The sequence below is a fragment of the Mycteria americana genome, chromosome 4 (genome assembly GCF_035582795.1).
Source record: "Mycteria americana isolate JAX WOST 10 ecotype Jacksonville Zoo and Gardens chromosome 4, USCA_MyAme_1.0, whole genome shotgun sequence".
NCBI classification, from domain to species: Eukaryota; Metazoa; Chordata; class Aves; order Ciconiiformes; family Ciconiidae; genus Mycteria; species Mycteria americana.
The window spans coordinates 50,389,628-50,409,822 of NC_134368.1; the positions used below are offsets into that span (position 1 = coordinate 50,389,628).

At 40.5% G+C, this 20,195-nt stretch overlaps 1 protein-coding gene across 5 annotated transcripts in view; it reads right to left on the minus strand.

The window, feature by feature from the left end:
* Positions 1-20,195, minus strand: part of TRIM2 (tripartite motif containing 2) — a 116,100-nt gene that overhangs the window by 70,107 nt on the left and 25,798 nt on the right. The window contains exon 1 of one of the 5 annotated variants that reach the window (XM_075500435.1): positions 1,670-1,815. The exons of 3 other annotated variants lie outside the window; for them this stretch is intronic. The gene's annotated coding sequence lies outside the window, so the exon portion shown is untranslated. Of the gene's footprint in view, positions 1-1,669; positions 1,816-20,195 lie in introns of those variants that run through there. One more of the 5 variants, XM_075500441.1, reaches the window with a different exon arrangement.

Consider the following 20,195-nt stretch of genomic DNA (forward strand, 5'->3'; position numbering starts at 1 on the left):
CATTATAGATGAGCAGGAGAGTTGAGCCAAAGGTCTCCAGACTGCATCAGAGCTGTCTGCAGAAGCTGTGAACAGCCCCAAAACACAAGCAGCATGGCAGAGAGGAGGGTACAACCCCAGTGCATCCCCCTGTTGGGTACATCCATAGAGGGAAAGTTAGACAAGCTGAAAAAAACATGGCATCAGGCCTCCCTTTGGATTTGCTTTTATTTTTTTGGCATGACTCAAGGCTAACAAAGATCTGGTTGAAGCTTAGAAGTAAAGTTATTCCTGTGATTTTAAAAAGGGGCATAGTGAACATGCTTATTTACACTGATAGCTTCTTTTTTCCCCCCAGGTATCTTGAACTCAAAGCCTGAGCTGAATTTTCTGGAGATCCTGGCACTTCTGGTTCAGGAGAGAGCTGAAGAAGTACCCTGGAGAAAGGACCATCCTGGCAATATCAAAGTGCTGTCGTCGTGCCATATGGGACATTTCCATCCATGCCAAATGAAGGAAGAACTAAAAATATTACTGCAGCCTACTCTGCTTGAGGCTTCCCACCCAGTTTCGAGCTCAGAGTAGTTTGGATAAGCAGCCAAATCATGAGGTACTGCTCTTAGCCAATCTGAACCCTGTGAGGTGCACACAGTCATCCCTAGAAATTACTATTCACACTGTCTGATAGGATTTTGTAAAATAAATGGAAGGAAGAAAAAGAAATAATATAGTACAGTGACCTCAGTAATAGACTGTTGAGTGCTGACACTTACTTTGCTCTATGGTCATGGCAAAGTCACTTAACCTGTCATATCTTTATTTTCTTTATTTACTAAATGAGATCTACAGATGAGCTATCCTCAGCTGCCACATGAAATCTAGACACAGACTTGCCAAAACTTCACGGGCAGACTAGTTCTGAGATTCTGCATGGTGTCCAGCTCTGACAGGGACATTAAGATTTTCTTTGCTGGTGTAAAGGGTAAAAGAGAAAGTGTGAAAAGTCCATCGATATTTGCAATGCAGGATTAAGTTGAAGAATACTGTCCAAACATGGAATATTTTATTTAAAATTCTGAACACTAGAAAGGACATATTAAAGGCACAAGAAGTCAAGCTCGTTCCATCTCTGCAGTCTTTTGCTCTGTGAAGCTGTGAACATTTCCTAATAGCAGCCAGCAAAGAGGGCTGAAATCTCTGAATATGACTCTGCTTTTTCTACTGCTAGGCATGTATTTTAGAATATGACAGTACCAATCAGCATTCTTGGGAGCATCCATTTTATAGTATCCCGTTTCTAGCCCTTTCACACTTTTCCGAACAATGCTACTTATGACCTTGCAAAAACCACTGCTGTTTGAAACACAACTGGGTGATCAAATACTGGAAATGCAGCGAAAAATGACAACTAGGTGCAGATTAATTAAAGTTGTAAAAAAAAAAAAACCTAGCAAGTTTAAATGGGTTGTGTTCCTATTAACTTCTTCCCTCTTGCTTCCCAGGAAGGTCTTATTTGAGATTGAAATAGTGTAGTCCTTGTAGTCATGACAGTGCATACAAAGTAGCTGCTCTTTTACTTAAGACAGAGGAAAATAATAGCTGCCTCTCTGAATGACAGCGCCTACCTGCCTTGCTAAAACATGCCCTTAGTCTTACGAGAAAAGCCACAACGAGACAGAAGGCTACTTACTAGTGTTCCATAGAGTCCATGCAGGAGTATCAGAGACTGAAATTCACTGTGCCTTTGATCAGAACATTTAGCTTCCTGCAGCATTCAGACAGTTGGTCCCATTATGGCCATCAGGCGGCTGAGTTAAAGGGTGGCCTTGCACAAACATAAACAGCTTGTCAGCACAAGCCAAAGAGGCGGGCCTGCCCTGCCAGCCACAATGCGAGCCAATGATTAGCTTCTTCGCATTCTGGGTGTTCAAGATATTGTGTTTCATTCTTAAGTAGGGGAACAAGAGGGACTGACTAGGAAGGGCTAGTGCTTGACGGTTTACTGCTAGGCAGCAAAATGCTTAAGGCAGAAGGAAAAAAAAAATCAGTAAGTCACATCAGGAAAAGCACATATTTGCTGCATATTCATACCAACACTTTTAGAAAGCCCACAGGTATCCCCTATACATTGTTCCTTTTAGGTCAATCAAACAAAAGCAAACAAACAAAAACCCTATGCATTAAGCTTAGCCCATATTCAACATAAAGAAGTTTCACTTAAAGTCTCTGATTTTTCTTCTCTCCACCCTTTTTCTTATTCTCATCCTTCCTAACACATTTTGTTTGCTGACACTGGGGTTTCTCACTTTGTCACGACTGTCTTACCCTGACCTTCTTGACCTGACCCCCCAACCTTCATTGATCCTCCCATGATTGCTCCTCTTCACGTCCATCTTAACTGCTTGTTCTTTTGGTCCTGATCTCCCCAAAAGAGCACGGTTACAACATAGGCACCTTAGGGTAAGGTTCTGTGAGACAACCAAGCTGATCTAGCAGCTTACTGCTGTCAAAAGTGGAGGTATTGAGTATCCCCTCTCTTCAGCACCACACCGTGCCCCCCTGTCTGTCCCCCCCCAACATTTCAAGGAAAGGTAAGGTAGCACAGAAGCAAATACTTCTCTGTCAGTTTAGTGATCTTAACAGACAGAAGAGGTATTGCATGGAGTGAATACTGCCTGAAATTTAAGCTCCTTCTGATCTTGCCTCAGCCATTTATGATCCCACCTGTCTCCCTAAGTTCCTCTCTCCTTTGTTGTTTGAATTGAATTGTTCCTAGTTAATTGAAAACCCTGCTTACAGCTGCTGATCCCATTTCATCCCAGCTCTGTCCTACTTTCTTATGCCTATAGTTTGGCTGTGAGGCCTGTCTGCCACCAAAATCAGTCTCATCAAGTCTCTTATAATAACTCCCTGCATAAATATCATGCTTTGTACTTCAGCCTCAGCCTCTCTAAGCTATTTTCTGCTTTGGAAATAATTAAAATCCTCCTTAAAAACCATGCCATCTTTTTGGCTTTCACTGTTTTTTCTCTGACCTTTCTGATTAATTCTTCTCTCAGCGTCTACCTCTTCCTCTCTCACACTCCCAAGGCACCCTACTTCTTGTTATATTCTATCCAGCTTTTACTATTTGTTTGTGCAGGTTCCTGTACCACTTTTATGTCAATGATTTATAAGCATGCATTTCTATCTTTCAGCTTTCTGCTTTTCTCCGGTCCCATATTTTACCCTGTATTTTAGGAATACAGTATTAAATGCCTTGACAGCTCCTAATTTTAAGATTCTTTTCTGGGGGCAAATTAAAGCAGTCCAGTTCCACTACATTCATTACTGTATAGTCTTGGCACAAGTCATTTACCTCCTCCTCTGCTTTGGTAAAGGAGCTGAGCCCCCTACAGAAGCAGATGCTGAAGTTAGCACCTCGTTCAGATGGGCAGGCATATCACAGCTCTCAGGCTTCTGCTGACAGGCTGCGCACGAGTTCTGGCACATATCGCTGCATCACAATGTGCTGGGGTCACGTTTGCAAGTTTTTCTTCACAGTGAGACATACTAGGCACATTCTTCAATGATATCTAAGATTCTGGTGCAATTGCACAGCTCCATCAGCTGCCACTCAAGTATATAACCTACACTGCCTATACTTTTATCCAGATTTCCTGCTTAGTTAACCCTGTGCTATCCACATTAACAACAGTATTTTACCAGAGCTCTCTTCTCTTAGTATTTTTAACACATAAATCTCTGCCCAGATCCACCGTATGATCACAGTATTTGATTACTTTAATTATGTTGATTACTGACCCTGGATCTTATTCCCAGTGCACCTACATTGTTCTCCACAGAAAATTCAGCAACTGAGGTCATCTTTTGTTCCGTACCCCAGCCACATTGCCTACATCCCCATGAAAGCCATGCTTTCTTGTCCTGAGCTTCAAGGCCTTTTCAGAGTTTCTCCTTTCTTATTGATTGGCTCCCACAGCTCTCTTCATCACAAGGCCTGTCTTTTCAGCCTTCTCTCTTCCTACAAAGCTCTCTTTTTTTACCTTGTCTGCTATGCAGAGAATGCCCTGCTTCATCAAACCAAGTTATCTATTCTTCTTTCTTTTCTACAATCCATGTGTCACAAAATATAGAAATAATGTATCAGAATGTGAGGAGCAATAAATAGGTGACAAGTCACTCCAGAAAGAGAGATGTTTCATCTGCATATATAAATTATATGTGCTAGAAATTTTCTATCAATCAACCATATACCATATGTTATGCACCTTACACTGTTAGATTTTTTATGAAACAGGATAGGCATCAAAAGCCCTTGATGGATATGGATCAAGTGCCCAAACACTGTACATGAGATTGTGAAAAGACTGCTATGAAAAGACCGTTTGTAGATGCACAAGAGAAAGCAAGCTAGCTATTGCATCTCTGATTCCCATGGCAATTTATTTAAGATGCTAATTCAGTGTAGCCACAAATAAAGAAACAAAAGAGAGAGCAAGAATGAACTGATTTAGTGGACTATGTTGAAAAGGCACACTTTAGACAAAGTCACCCTGGGTATAACTCCTGCAACTCCACTCGTAGAATTATGCCAAGGATGAAGCTGCCTCTTTGTCCTTAGGCCTTGTATGATGCAGGAAAATTGTTACCAGCACTGCCAACGGTACCAACCCAGGCACCAGCTAAGTGAGATGGCCAAGCTGATTTAACAGCTTACTTTTACCAAAAGGGTCATCCTGCCCCCTCTCTTCCTCGCTGTTCCCAGCTGCAGGCCTGCCCCCTCCCTTACACATGTTCCAGGAATGGTGTGAAAGCTCACAGACCAAATTTGTCTCACTGGATATGTTTTTCAGACAGGTTAATGATCTGACTCATCTCCCTGCCATGTTAAACAGCGCAAGAGCCAGCGCAGGGAAGAAGTAAACACATGCGGCTGGAAGCAGGAGAGGGAAAGAGGTAGAGACCAGAATGACCACCTTCTTTTTCATAAGCAGAAATCTGGCTGTCATCCCCAGAAGCTACCATACATTGTGGGGTAAGACCTAAAACTATGAGCCCCAAAACCATGCCAGTGTTAAACACAAGGCCCCAAGAGCTCCTGTAACCCCTTGTCTGATTTCCAGCAAGCACTAAAATGTTTTATTGAAATGTATTTTCCAAAGGAAGGTGAGGCTTTATTTTAATTAAATGCAAGTTTCTGAAAACATAGTAATAATTTTATTTCCTAGGAAAAAAATTGGATAAGAGAAAGATTCTGATGGGCAAAAAAAGGAAACACTTAAGTTTTCTGCATCTGAAAACAGAAAGTATTTGGGTTATGAATCACCAGAACTTAACTTTGCCCACTCCCTAGGTTGCAGGCTCCATGGGGTAACATTTCTTGGCCCAGGTGGCCAAGAAAGCCAATGGCATCCTGGCTTGTATCAAAAATAGCATGGCCAGCAGGACTAGGGAAGTGATCGTGCCCCTGTACTCGGCACTGGTGAGGCCGCACCTCGAATACTGTGTTCAGTTTTGGGCCCCCCACTACAAGAGAGACATTGAGGGGCTGGAGCATGTCCCAAGAAGGGCAATGAAGCTGGTGAAGGGTCTGGAGCAGAAGTCTGATGAGGAGCAGCTGAGGGAGCTGGGATTGTTTAGCCTGGAGAAAAGGAGGCTGAGGGGAGACCTTATCGCTCTCTACAACTACCTGAAAGGAGGTTGTAGAGAGGTGGGGGTCGGTCTCTTCTCCCAGGTAACAAGTGATAGGACAAGAGGAAATGGCCTCAAGTTGCACCACGGGAGGTTTAGATTGGATATTAGGAAATTTTTCTTCACTGAAAGGGTTATCAAGCATTGGCACAGGCTGCCCAGGGAAGTGGTTGAGTCGCCATCCCTGGAGGTATTTAAAGGACGTTTGGATGAGGTGCTTAGGGACATGGTATAGTGGTGGTCTTGGTAGTGTTAGGTTTATGGTTGGACTTGATGATCTTAAAGGTCTTTTCCAACCTATACGATTCTGTGATTTTGACTCTGTCCCCTTCCGTATTACCATCCATGCATCTGGCTTCTACCATTTATTGTTTGCTTGGTAAAACTGTTTTTTTTTCCTTTCCCTTTTTGTGGCCTCAGCCTAGCCTCACTCTGCCCTTTCTTCTCAAAACACAATCCCAGCTGGATGCCATTTTGCCTGTCCTCTGCTTCTCCTTTGGGGGCCAACAAGGAACCTCAGGCCCTCTGAGGCTCAGCCTGACCAGTTCATAGCTACACCTCTCCTAGGAGGAGACCTCTCCTGCTTCTCCAGCAGTAGCTGCAGATGTTGCAGAATGGAGCGGAGTGAGAAGATTTTTGTCATATTTTACTGGCCTGGTTTCAATTATAAAGTGGGTCACAAGTTATTCCCAGAAAGCACACAAGCTCAAGCAATGAAAGACTTCAGATATTGACAAAAGAAGTGAAACGCTGTAGATGAATTGCTTCATTTTTCTTTAAAAAAGCAAAACTGGCAGAAATGGCAAGGGAAAGAGATCTTGTGCAGATGCAGCACCCTAATATATGAGGCTGCAATCAATGGGAACTTGGGCTTAGTCCCAGCTCAGACCATGTGCATTTTGAACTTTGAGCTCTTGGACCACTTCCTAATTACAGAACGAGCAACACACTGTGGAACTATTTAACCCTTTGGTGGTGCCTCATGAGGTCTAGCAAATGCCAGAAAATACTCTGGGGATGTGTCTAACCCCTGGAGGCCACATCTGACTACAGGAAATATCCCTGTGCTCCAAATGGCTTAGTGAAACAACTGCTGTCAGCACCTCACTCTTCATGGCTCTCTACACAAGAAAGGTCAGGCTTACAACTACTCCTCCCTGCACTGCTGAACGATTGCTGGGGTCTCTCCCTAATCTGCCAGCTCCCCATCCAGAATCTGCCTCTCTTCAAGGCTTGTCATGTCTCCTCCAAGCTCATCAGTAATTCCACACCAAGGATCAGATCAGAGATACCTGCCTGGAACTTAATAGTGTAAATAATGCCACATTGCACACAGAGACTTGCTTCTCTACTTCACAGGAGTGGAAAAGCAGCAGACTATTATAAAATTGTAACTGTAACCAAAAATACAAACGTTATAGCATTAGAAGCTGTGTGGAAAGAAACAAGGGTTATATAGCTGATGTACATCAACAGCTGTCATATTATTTCTATCCTATCAGACTATCACTGGTGTTCTAGTTAGATCTGGACTAGTGATTTCATCTTTTATATCCCTCTGTAAAGTGGTAATATTATGTCTTACCTATTTCACAGAAGTACTGTGTGGATACATTTACAGTGCTTTGAAGCTCTCACTGAAGACATTTTGGACATACAAACTGTTACTACTTCCATTATTGATTTGAGAAATACATCCTTTGAAAGCCAATAAACAGGGTAACCACTTTGGCAGGATAAGTTTTGTTTAAAATTTTCTGCCACCTCTAAGGTCACTCATTCCAAACGTAACACAAATACAGTAATAAAAGGAGAGGCGCCTCCAAAAACACATGCACTGTGGGTAAAGATTAACTTTGGGGTTGTAGAGCACAGCAAACCTACAAGCTTAAATTCCATCTCTAAGTTTTCTCCCTATTTTCCTTGAGTCCTGTGTCCTGGTAAGAGGTGGTTCACAGGCCCCAGTTGCCACAGAGCTCAGAGGAGAACTTTCAAGTACAAACCACTCTTTGCACATGCCTTTCATTTGCCATTCAGGTGTGCTCTACCTTACCTGCAGACTAAGGCCCTCAATTTCCCATCTCACCTGGCAGTCTGGTAGTCTGAGAGTTTTTGAGCCTCAAGCTTTGTCTAGACTGCACTGAGTCAGCAGGGTAGCAAGAAATATCAAAGCTAGCTCTAAAATAGCCATCTAGTATATGTGCTGCTGAAGTACTAGAGACCTCAGGTCAAGAAGCTAAGCAAATTAGCTGGTCTTGGGCACCATGCTGCCATAACTGGGCTTCTACACCCAAGCTGGCTATAAGCTACTTTGAGCCATGCTATACTACACTACAGGCATTTCTCTATTAAATTCTGTGAATGAATATAGACACAACATTCAAATTCCATTGTTAGTCGGGGGTGATTCATGCACTTCTAGTGGGATTTTTCAAACAGTGCTGAAACATGCCTTAGCTGTGATTAGCTTTAGAGTTCACAAAAATATTTCAGAAGGACAAATGTTTTGGCATTGGAGCAGACCTACATTCAGAGTGTCAGGTACTTCCAAAAAGAGCCACTGACACCAGCAGCACACACATCCACCCTAATTTCAAATTACAAGATGACTTGTCTCCAAGGAATGCTTTTCTAGCTAACAGTATAAACATTTCCAGCAGTATCTTTGGAACAGACAAATTTGTATGAAAAAACACGCCATCTCCCTTATTAGGTATGGCCTTTGCAATGTGGACTTGTTCACAAGGAAAAAGAAATTGCTTCCCCAGTTCCTCACACTTCTCTGTGGGCTGAGATGCCCCTGCTCACACAGAAGAACTCAAGGGAGATATTCAAAAGAACGCTTTTGTGAAGACCTTGCTGTCGTACAACAAATAGATATGATTAATTAGAAGTCTGCCAATTCAAAACAGCAGCGGCTCCTGCTCCCATTATAAACCCTATTCATCTTGAACTTAGCAGTAAATATCCCACTTGCTTCTTTGGCACAGAACCAAACCTCTGCATCAACAAGAGCAAAGGATGCTCAGAGACCAGGAGGTATTTGCCCATCACAGGGAAAATGCTCAGATTAGCAATGCAGTGACCTTGGTTCAAAGAAAGCACTTTAATACATGCCTGCCTTTTAAGCATATGAGAACTCCTGCTGATTTCACTGTCACATCAATGAGGTCAGCCATGGATTTATCCAGGAACTAAAAGGAATTAACTCCCTTCACACACACACACTTACCCTGAATAATGGCCAGAGTAGTCTGCGCCTCACAGTGCAGATGTGACTTGTCCCTCCCCACTCCCAACGTAGACCAGCAGTTTACTTCTCCTTGAATGAGACTACCCATACGTTTTATGTCATCTGCCTACTTGCTGAATCGGAGTGAGGGGGATACCAAGAAAAATGCTACACCCAGCTTACTTCTACACCCCCTTTCTACCCAGCAAGCCTAGAGAAAGTGTGCTAGTTACCTAGCATACGGAAACACTTAAATAATTTAAACACTTGAAATGGAACTGCAGAGGCACAACAAAGGTCAGAATCATTCACTTGAATGAACAAGCACTTTTAAAGATAGTGATGTGTACTTATGGAAGCCCGCAAACAAACACGACAGTCCAAATTTTCAGTATCCTCATATAACAGGTTAGTAAGAGGGAATTTTGATGAATTCCAGGTGCTCTGAAGTCAGGTTCCTGGTGATTAGCCGTTCCCCTATAAAAACAGGGCCATGCTAGTTCTCAAGCAAAGCTCTTGTTATAGAGGTATTCTGAACAGTAGGAGAGGGAAAGAAGACGTTAATATCAAAAGACATTACAAACTTTAGCCATGCAGGAGAACCCAATTAAAATATAAAAGTCCCTTGATCCAAGTAGCACATGGCTAAAGCTGTCATGTAACCAGAACCAAACCACCCCCATGTCTGGATTTAATTATGTCATGCCATTTTATAGCAGCCTAAGAAAACTGAACTGGGGGTCAAAATAATCCCAGAGTAATTCTTCAGTTAATCACACATACAAGAACCTGGGTAAAAATGGGTAACAGAGAATATCAGCAGACTGAGCGTACAAATGTTCTTATTAAAGGCAAGAACAACAAAAAAAGTCTACAGACAAATGGCTCACCGCAGAGTGAAAGCATCAATGCTATCACAGATTTCTGTATGGTCTATAAAATTCAAGCAAGCCTACTAAACTAAAGCATAATGAAAGAATGGAGTTCTGTTCAACATGCTCTCACTGATTTGAAAAGAAATGGAATTCATGGAATGCTAAAACGCTTCAGAAATATATATTTTGTTACAAGTTCTGCACGTATTTAAAATAATTTCTCCATAAGAAAATAGTTGTATGAATTTGTATGTTTACAAGGCAACTGTAAGTTATGAGGAAAATCTACATAAGAATATAATTGTAATTAATATGGAAGTACAAAGGACATGACTGAGAATTAAACATGACATTTAATTTTTTATTCAATGTGAGTCTAAAATCAACTAAACTATATCTTTTTATTTGCAAATAAAAATGTCTCGATAGATTTCTTGCAAATGTTAACTGGGGGGAAGGAACTTAAAGTCTTTTGAAATATTACCTAGCCAGCAAAGAAGTTTGGGGATATTACATATTCTATTTCAAGCAAATAAAGGAAGATGTATATGCAAAAGCAATACCAATGCTATCTAAATTAGTAAGGGTTTTCTGAAGATATGCAGAATGAAATAAAATTAAAATCTCTATAACCTGGATCCAGCATCACTATGATATTTTTATAGTAATATGAAATCAGTTCCATATCAGTCGGCTTTTTGTTCTGTTTTTTTAACTGCCATTTAAATAAACCCCACTTCTTTCAGCATTCAGTCTTCTTACTGCTCTAAAAGTAATGAGTATGCCTCATTCCTTGAGCAAGGACTCCCTGATTTCTGTTAACAGTCACAGCTGCCTGACTGCAGCCCAGTGCTCTTCTAGGGCCTTTGCGCTGACCCTGTCTATGACATGGATTAAATTATAGCTTGCACACTGTGATTCTATTTGCATGCAAGGAACAAAATCTGTTGTGAGGCAATATTGCATAGTAAGATGAACAGCAGGCCTTGAAAATTTCTGTGCATTTGCTTGTGCTTTTCTGTGTGCTTGTCAAGATCAGCAATGTGGCACATTTAAAGGAGGCTTCTTGCTTTGAAAAGATTGTTGTTTGCTCTTGGTTGCTTTCTGACTCAAGCTCAAGCTGAAAGAGACCTCGCAGAAGGAGGCAATGATAATTGCAATATAACTGGTAAAATTAAGCAATTGCTTGGATTAATGCAGTTATTTTAAAGCTATATTTCTTGGTCATTTTAAGGATAGGTTAAAGACAGCAAAAAGCACAAGTCAGTCAGAAAGGAAGCTTATCTTGCAGTCAGTCCCACTGGCATCCCTACATATGATGATGCCTAAAACAAAACACATGTGAACCCCTTGATATTCCAGAGGATTCAAGAGCAGTAATGTGCACAGTTCAGAATAACAGGACACAGGCACTCTGTAAAGGAAATACTCTGCAGATTCAAAAATCTTTTTAACTTTTGAATGAGGGGAAAAGTTAGATTTTCCCAGTAGCATTTCAAAAAATGAAACTGAAGATGTATGGACCAATCTTTTTGCCTTTCACTTTCTTCCTCATCCACAGTAATCTCAGCCTCTACAGCAAGTTCCAATACCACTTTTTAGAAGGGAAAGAACCCACAGAGATATTTAATACCATCCTCAACAGAATGAATTACTATTCAGATTTTTTCTAACAAATCTTGCTACAGCTATACTTAGGAACCTCCTTACTACATGGAAGTACTGAATGCCATGATGTCTGCCCAAAGCAGCATTTTGTTGTCAATTGTGGATTTTTACTGCATTTTGATAATATCATCTGTAAGCACAGTAATTTCATATTTCTCCATTAAGTGACCCTGCTTTCAGCAGTTAATAGATTGACAGTCTTTAATGGCTGGGGTGAAATTGTTCATGCTAGATGTTTGCCTCATTAAAAAAAATTCAGCCAAAATCATTGAGTTATTTCCGAGAACAAGACTAAGAAAAATCAGATTGCTTTGCGTGATAAAAAATCTGGTGCCCTTATTTGAGAACCATTAAAATCCTCTGCTTTGCAGTAGGAGCCTGAACACTAAACAATAGGGAGAGGCTTTATTCCAGAGAATGTCTTTTTTTAAAATCACATTAATATGTACACTAACTTCACTGTGTCCTGATGCATACTCATTTGGGAGATTAATTTTTGATGTGATATAGGCAGCTTTCTTTCTGTACATGTATTGATACGAGTACCTTTGTAGCTATTTATGTTTAGTCTTATTATTTGACACTCATTAACAGAATTACAGAATCACAGAACTACAGAATGGCTCAGGGGGGAAGGATCCTCTGGAGGTCATCTGGTCCAAACCCCCTGCTCAAGCAGGGCCACCTACAGCCGGTTGCCCAGGACCATGTCCAGTCAGGTTTTGAATATCTCCAAGGATGGAGACTCTACAACCTCTCTGGGCAAACTCTGCCAGTGCTTAGTCACTCTCACAGTGAAAAACTATTTCCTGATGTTCAGACGGCACCTCCCGTGTTTCAGTTTGTGCCTTTTGTCTCTTGCCCTGTCACTGGGCACTACTGAAAAGAGCCTGGCTCCATCCTCTTTCCACCCTCCCTTCAGGTATTTGTACATGTTGATGAGATCCTCCCCAAGCCTTCTCTTCTCCAAGCTGAACAGTGCCAGCTCTCTCAGCCCCTCCTCATAGTAGAGATGCTCCAGTCCCTTCATCATCTTCATAGCCCTTCGCTGGACTCTCCAATATGTCCATCTCTCATGTACTGGGGAGCCCAGAACTGGACACAGCACTCCAGGTGTGGCCTCACCAGTGCCAAGTAGAGGGGAAGGATCACCTCCCTCGACCTCCTGGCAATACCTCTCCTAATGCAGCCCAGGGTACCATTAGCCTTCTTTGCTGCAAGGGTACTAATATTTGAAGAAAGCCTGCTTTGGCATGCTAGCTTTTGACACCAATTAAAGGCTTGTGTCCTCATTATAAAAACACATAATGGGTCAAATTCCAACTGTTTTTCTTTTCCATCTACAAACCACTATGACATCTACAATTTATAAGCATAACACACACCCGGATTTGGGCACAAAATTTTTGGTCAAAGAGAATGGAACAAACCTCTAGAAGAGGTTAGGTGAGACCAAACAATGCACACATTTCTTTTGTGAAAAGTCCTTTCTTCTCCATTCATAAGACTGATTTCTCCTCTCCTATGTAGCAAGCCTCAATCAACAATTACAAAGAGAACATGATAACATGTAAAGAGATAAAAATAGAAACCCCATTCAGGTAGATATTTTGTTCCAAGAAATAAAAAAAATATCAAATACTCTGGAAAGTCCTCTACAGTTATCAGTGCTGACAGTCAAATTTACATAAAGGGTTGCACCAGAGATGGCCTTAAGTATAAACCTTGCAGCAGAGGAAGATATTAAGCAAGACACATCGAACCCATTTCAACAAAAGAGGACAGATTAAATTCACAAGGCAATGAAGGAAACTCTCTGGTATGAAGATAAGTATTCCCATGGGCAGCTCTCTCAGAAGACAGTACCTTTACATATTGCCCTACAAAAATTCCCCAACATGAAATACTGCTCTTTTTATTGCATATTGCACTAACGCTATTTCCTCACCGTTAGGGCTGTTTCTTCCTTATTTACAGCTATGTTAGCCACCAGCTCAAGACCTCATGGTGGTCAAGAAGTGAGCTTTGCAGGTGAGCAATAGTGGAAGGTCTTAGTCCAGAGAGAGCCAGTGGAATCTATTCAGTGAATGAAGCCAAGTGAATGGAAAAAAGAGACTCCCCTGTCACTGTATTTCTCCAAGTTGGCTCTTAGTGGCATCATACTTTGTCTATAGCAAATAAAATGGCCAACAATTGTTAGTAGCAACAATTAAGCCATTCATTGTGCCTTTTGGAAAATGATGGATGGAGTTTCTTGTACCATCCACACCCCAGCTGCACTCTTTATCAATTCCTCCTTCATGAAAGTTGTGCTATTTGAGCATCTGTTCTGAATCAGTAGATAAACAAACTACTATGGACTTCTTTGTACACATACCCATTGACAGACAGTCCTGTAAAGAGACAGCAATCCATTGACCTAGAGAATTGCACTGTCAGTGTGACAGGCAGCCCTCCACCTGCTTTCAACCTCCATACCAACCTCTAAACCAATCAGTTGAAGGGCTCTCCTGAGCTCTCTTTATAAACACCTTTATTTAGGTAGTTCACCAGAAGCACAGAAGATGACATAGTGATGTTGTGCTACTTGTTGCTCTGGCAACACTCAAACTTTCCTCAGTGACAAACAGAGGGGAAGTATGTTTACAGGAAAAGGTTTTCCAGACAATAGGGTCAGAGTAGTGTGGGGTCTCTGCTGCTGAAGGATCTCAGCAATCTTTTCCCAGCTCCATAAATCAGGGCTGCATAACATCAGCTCTGATTTCTCCTAGGGCTAGCTGGCTGAGGATCAAGGAGCAAAGAGCTTTCTTCCTTCTACACTCCATAGCACTTGCAATCAGGTGAGGTCCTCTCTGTCTAACTGCCCTCACATCTTCAAGAATAAAGCAAAGCAAAACCTTTCAGAAGACATTTTAAGGACAGAACCATTTTTAAAAAATCATTACCCTAAGCCAATGATGTGGCCTTTTGTTGCCCCAAGAGGATATACTCATACTTCCTGAGAAACAAAAATAACAGTGTTTTGCACGGTGGTCCTCCCTTACCTACACTCTCTGAGGCTGACCAAGAAATGAACATTTCTGGAAAAAGGAATTAGCTGCAATTATTATTTCAGTGCACGAACAATCAAGGTCAGAACAAAAGCAAACCATCATGAGTGTCCTAATAATTAAAATGAAAATAATTACTTCTTTTCTCATCGATAATTATTGATTTCTAGAAGACCTCTGATGACCATAGCATAGTGTTCATTATAAGCACTATACAAAGCTAGCCAGGTTACAAGCTTCACTCTGTTAACTCTCAACATGCTCTTAAAAACAAAAAAAGCTGAACAAATTCTCTGTTTCTCATTTTAAATTGCACACTCTTAATTTTATAGAGAAAAAGTGTACTTTGACTATTTCACCCTGTAGGAACACTGATGGTTGGAAGCCTCTTTGGGGTAAAATTTTGCCATGAGAATATGCAGTATGGGTTACATTCACTTGTAGGATGGCTGTGTCTTGGCCCAAGGTTAATATGTATATTGCCCTGGGAACTCCAAACATGCTAAAATAGTTTGGGTGTTAGTTGATCTAATTCTTTAATCAATTTTCAGCCTCATTGCTTCACTTTTACATAGCAATTACCTAATGCCTCAGCATTAACTAATGACTAATTTAAAATCTGTCTGAGGGCCACACATACTGTAACAAAGCTATAACAACCTATGGATTCAGATATGTCAGTAGGACAACACTCAGAATGTCAAGGGAGTCGGTGTCAACCTCCTCTCTCAAAAAACTAGCCCTGCCACCTAGGAGGAACTACTTCTCTACGTTCTGCCAAGACAGAGCCAAAGACGCATATTTCAGTGAACCTATTTCCATCCAAAGAGAAGCTGGTTCATTACAATGCCTTCAACAGAGGTAGCTCACTTTCAGTCTGTAGACTTGGTTCTTAAAAAGGCCCCCTGCGTGAGTGAATTCCCACTGAATTGAAGGGGAGAGGGGAAACAGAACAGAAAAAGTATCTAGCTTCTTTGAATGACTCCCCTAGATATGTAAAGGAGACTCAAAAGTACTGAAGCCTTTAAATTAAGACTACCCATCTTCCTAAAAGACAAACAAGCTGCAGTGATTTGGTTATTTCTGATTTACTGTCTTTAAAATTAGGTCATTACTTTTAGGAATGCTTTGAAATACATGAATGATAGGACAGGATTTCAGAATGTTCTTAACAGTAATCCATACCACTCCTCAGGATAAGTTACTTTGCCTTTGACCTTCTAGCTTATCCATTTGGGAATCATATTATTGTCTCATAAAAAAAAAGAGGCACCTGTCTTAATATTCCTGAACTAATGAGTTCTGCAAAATCCTTTCAAAGTACTAGCTAACCAGATTGATAAACTACTCCTTTATCCATCCAGATCAAGCTGGATTTATGATTAATTGCATGCTTGCAAATAATCTTTCAGATGATTTTATTCATTGTTCCCTGTATGGAAAAAAAAAAAAAAAGTCATTTGATGAGTACAATAGCCTTTCATGTTTGGCAGTTTGCTTTCGTTTAGATTCTTTCAACTGCTTTATGGATGGGACAACAGTGCCACTGTCAGAATATATTTAAATTTTGGACACCAATGCTCACTGTTCATTTTTAATATGTCACCATGGTTATACAAGTTGCAGTGTCAATGCAAAAAGGTATTATTGCAAAGTATAGTTTCAAACTGAAATTTAAAAATCCTGGGAAATTCAAGGTATTGTATCTTTCCAACTGTGACTTGGCCCTCTGGGATCCTTTAGATTTTTTATTCCTGCATATACAACTAGGTTTATGACCTCATAATAAAAATGGCACTTAGAAATCATAGTGGTTTGCACAATACAATTTTCCAGAAGAGTAATTATGCAGTTTTGCTCAGTTATGTCACGGTTACATTGCTCAGTTAAGTTATAGCTTGTATTCACATGCTACAGCCTTGCCTCATGAAGGATGATGATCTGAAGAGTGTACAAACTGAATAAATGCCTTCAGAATGGAATAGTATATTATAGTATGGCTTTGTAAACTAGAGAGTTGTTCTGATTGATTTCAGATGGCAGATTCAGTCCTAGTTTACAGTTATAAAAACTACTGTGTACCTTACACCATACCACTCAAACAAAAGGTAGCAGAAAAGGTGATGTTAAGAGATGTGTGACTTCTCCTGAAATCTACTTGTAAGATGGGAAAAATTGGTCTTACAGAAAATACAGATGAAGACTCTCATCCCATATTATGATCCCCACTGTTCACCTGCCCGAATCACAGTACATGGTCCATGATGAGTCAATTACTGACTGACAGTCATGTGTCACATTGCTGCTATTTCATGTCAATAATTAACATTGAAATTTAGATCCTGTAAATAACCACAGGTAAACATGCTTCATTGAACTTAATAATTAATATTATTACCTTAGTGGTTAAGTTTATCATGAGCCTGACTAACTTAGTAATTGACAATAGTGTCTTAATGATTTTAAGGGGAATCTTCACCAGTGGCCCATAACTATTTTGTAATTATTGTCATGTTTTGGTCAGTTGAGTTAATTTCAATTAATATACTTCATTAACTTAATAGCTAAACATGAACAGCCTAAGGGAGATACTCCAAGTGAATCAATAAGACAGCTTTGAAATAAGGTCACAGTAAGTGTATGTCATTTTCTTATTTTAATTACATGCAATTGCAAGCCCATGTCTAGGCAAACGCTGGTATCCTGATGACCAATTCAGTTATAACATACTACTGACATCTGTATTCTGAATTCAGATAAAAAGCCAAACAAGAAAGGTGGTAACTCTATGATAAGGGGGGTTTGCTTTACTTTTAAAATAGCCTGTAAGCAATCTGGGGCCAAGGATTACCTTCTGTTTCTACACAGTACCTAGCTCAGTGACCTTGCAATAAAAGTGTTCCTAGATGCTACAGAAATAGTAAAGAGTAATAATAATATAAATGCAGAATAAAATGATAATGCCATTGGTGCAATTCAGAATTTCATATCAGGTGTAATCACTGATGTTTAATGAACTGATCTGACACTGCACAGGTTCTTAGAAAAAAAACAAGTCCTGTATAATTGGGTATAAAAGAAATTAGAGCTGCTGATGAATATATTCAGTTTCCTGAATATTTTCCTCAGATTTTTTAAATTCATGCAAAGCCCACAGAAAACAGCAGCATCCCTATTTTATTTTTTCTTTAACATTATCAGGGATGATTAAATAGATTGTGCCTACATGTGGTTTGCTGTTTGAAGATCAAAATCCAAAACTCAGCCTAGGTATCTGTGTTGTGATAAGTTACATTAATTGGTACCTTAGTTACCTTTTTATTCCTCAACTAGATGAGTGTAATGTTTTTCTTCGAAACAGATTTTTAAGTCTTAGTAAGTCTCAAATCATAGAAATGCTTGTGGCAAAGCAGATAGAAATTTGAAGACAGGAGGAAGGGAGAAAGGAATGGAAGGAGGAAGGATTAATTTCTGTAAGATGTTTATGGGCATTTGTCCTTACCTACCTCATTTGCTTCATAATTCTTCTTGTAAGGAATTAGGAGAAAGGAGGAGTGATCATGGAATACTGACGGGAAAGAAAAAATCAACATGGAGACTTAGTCTTTCCTATGACTATAGAAGAGAGAAGGTGGTCATGGAATGCAGTGTTCCCAGTTTTAAAGGGGGGCGGGGGGGGACACACATACTTCCTCTAGGAGCAGAAATGAAGAGCACTAAACCACAGTTATAAAAAGTTGCTTGCTTGTAGTAAGAGAGAGAACTTGGAGTGACACAGAACTCCTGTCTTGAAAGGAAAGGAAAAAAGGAAAGAAATACTGGAAAGGACTATATTCCTTTTCACCATCTTGATAAGTAACAATGGATTTGGCACCATTAAATCTGGCCAGACTGCTTTGCAGGGGTTACCTGTGTTGGCAGCTCACCCTGTGCTTTGCATGGAGAACACTGAGAATTCTCTTGAACTGTGGCCAGTGGCAACCTGGCCAGACAAGACTGGTCTGGTGCAGTCACTGGTCTACCCTTTCTTATTTTCCAAGTGAGGCCAACCACAAGGTGAACAGGTTAGTTCCCTGATCAACCATGCACACTGCCTGGCTTTCCTACTGGCCAAGGTAAAGGATCAGGCAGTTTCACACCTCCCCGAAATATTTACGTGGCAGGGGGAAAACCAACAAGGCAGGCAATCACAGTGTCACTGATTGTTTACCAGGGGGTAAAGGTATCTGAGAAGCTGACACACCAGCAAGCATGGGAATGCTCACACCTCAGTGCCTTCAAAGAAAGTTACAAAGCATCGATGCATGTAATAGCAAATGCGGTTTCAGCTCAGGGCTGCAGAACCAAGAACTGTAGGGGATTGTTTAATATTCAGTGATCATATGCCTAAAAAGTCAGTGCACACACTATCAAAATTTCAGCATCCTGCTGCACATCAATGAACTTTGCTTAGGCTTCATCAGGATCCATTTACATTGTGGATAAGAGATTTGGGAGGAAAACTGGTATATGATGCAAAGTGCAAAAGAAAAGGCAAAAAGCTGCTTTTCTGGACATCGGTCAGGAAGATGCCTGAGCAGATTTTAAATAAAATACCTCTGAAATTTTCCATCCATGTCCCAAATCTTCCCAGAAGAACTTCTGAAATTATTCAGGAGACATATGAATAATTTCTCTACATTTTAGAGACTTTGGCAGGGGCTTTCAATGTTTAATCCAGGCAAGCAGTGGATTAACTGCCTTCAGCTGCAAGCCTGCCAGCTGACAACCCTTCCCCATGCACACGGCATTTGATGTCTGCCATTTTAATATTTTGACATTTTTGTGAGAGACATTGTCCTGAAAGGTCACCACTTGTCTCAGCAGCTGGCTGGCTGCCACACAGGCTTGAGAAGCTTAGCTCCACAGCTGTCATCAAAAATGACCATTTTCACAGCTAAGTTTCAGGGAAGCTATGAATTTCTGACTGTATATGTGGGAAAAAGGGGACAAGAGGAAGGAAAGAGAAGCTCCAAAATCACCTTTAACTTGCTGCAATGAAGACAGGCATTTCTACATATACGTCTGTAAGATGAGGGTGAAGTATTGCAAAAGCAGCTTATAAACAACAGATTGACCAAACATACTTGTGTTATAGCAGCATTATCAAGGGCGTTATACCATGAATATGTTTAGCCCTCTATGTGCAAACAACACAACATATATACTCTCTCCCTAGTCACTTAATGGAAGTCACCTGTTAACTGTGATAATGACATTTTCACATGGCTCATAAAAAGCTTACAGTACCACAACGGTCCCTAAGAAATAACAAAACCTGTAAATAAAGCAAGAAACATGACGTGGCAACACAAACAAACCAGCTACAGCCTGCACTTCTTGTGTAATTATCTGACATTTATACTTGGTACTGATCACCGGCTGTTTTCAATAAGCAGATTTCATTCACAGCACAGTAAGAATTCACTAGTCATAAACTCAGTAGGACAATAGCACTACAGAAGCTTTGAATTAGAAAGGAGAATAAAACCCAAGATGCTGTTTTTTCAGTGCTACAAGACCAAAAAACACTAACAAATACCAATTCTCTTCCTTACAGTATCACTATAAGACTGAGAAACCTTCAACTCTGCTGCTTCCCAACCACCTTACTATCCTGCCTTCATGCCACATAGCAGATAAAGATCGTCTTCATGT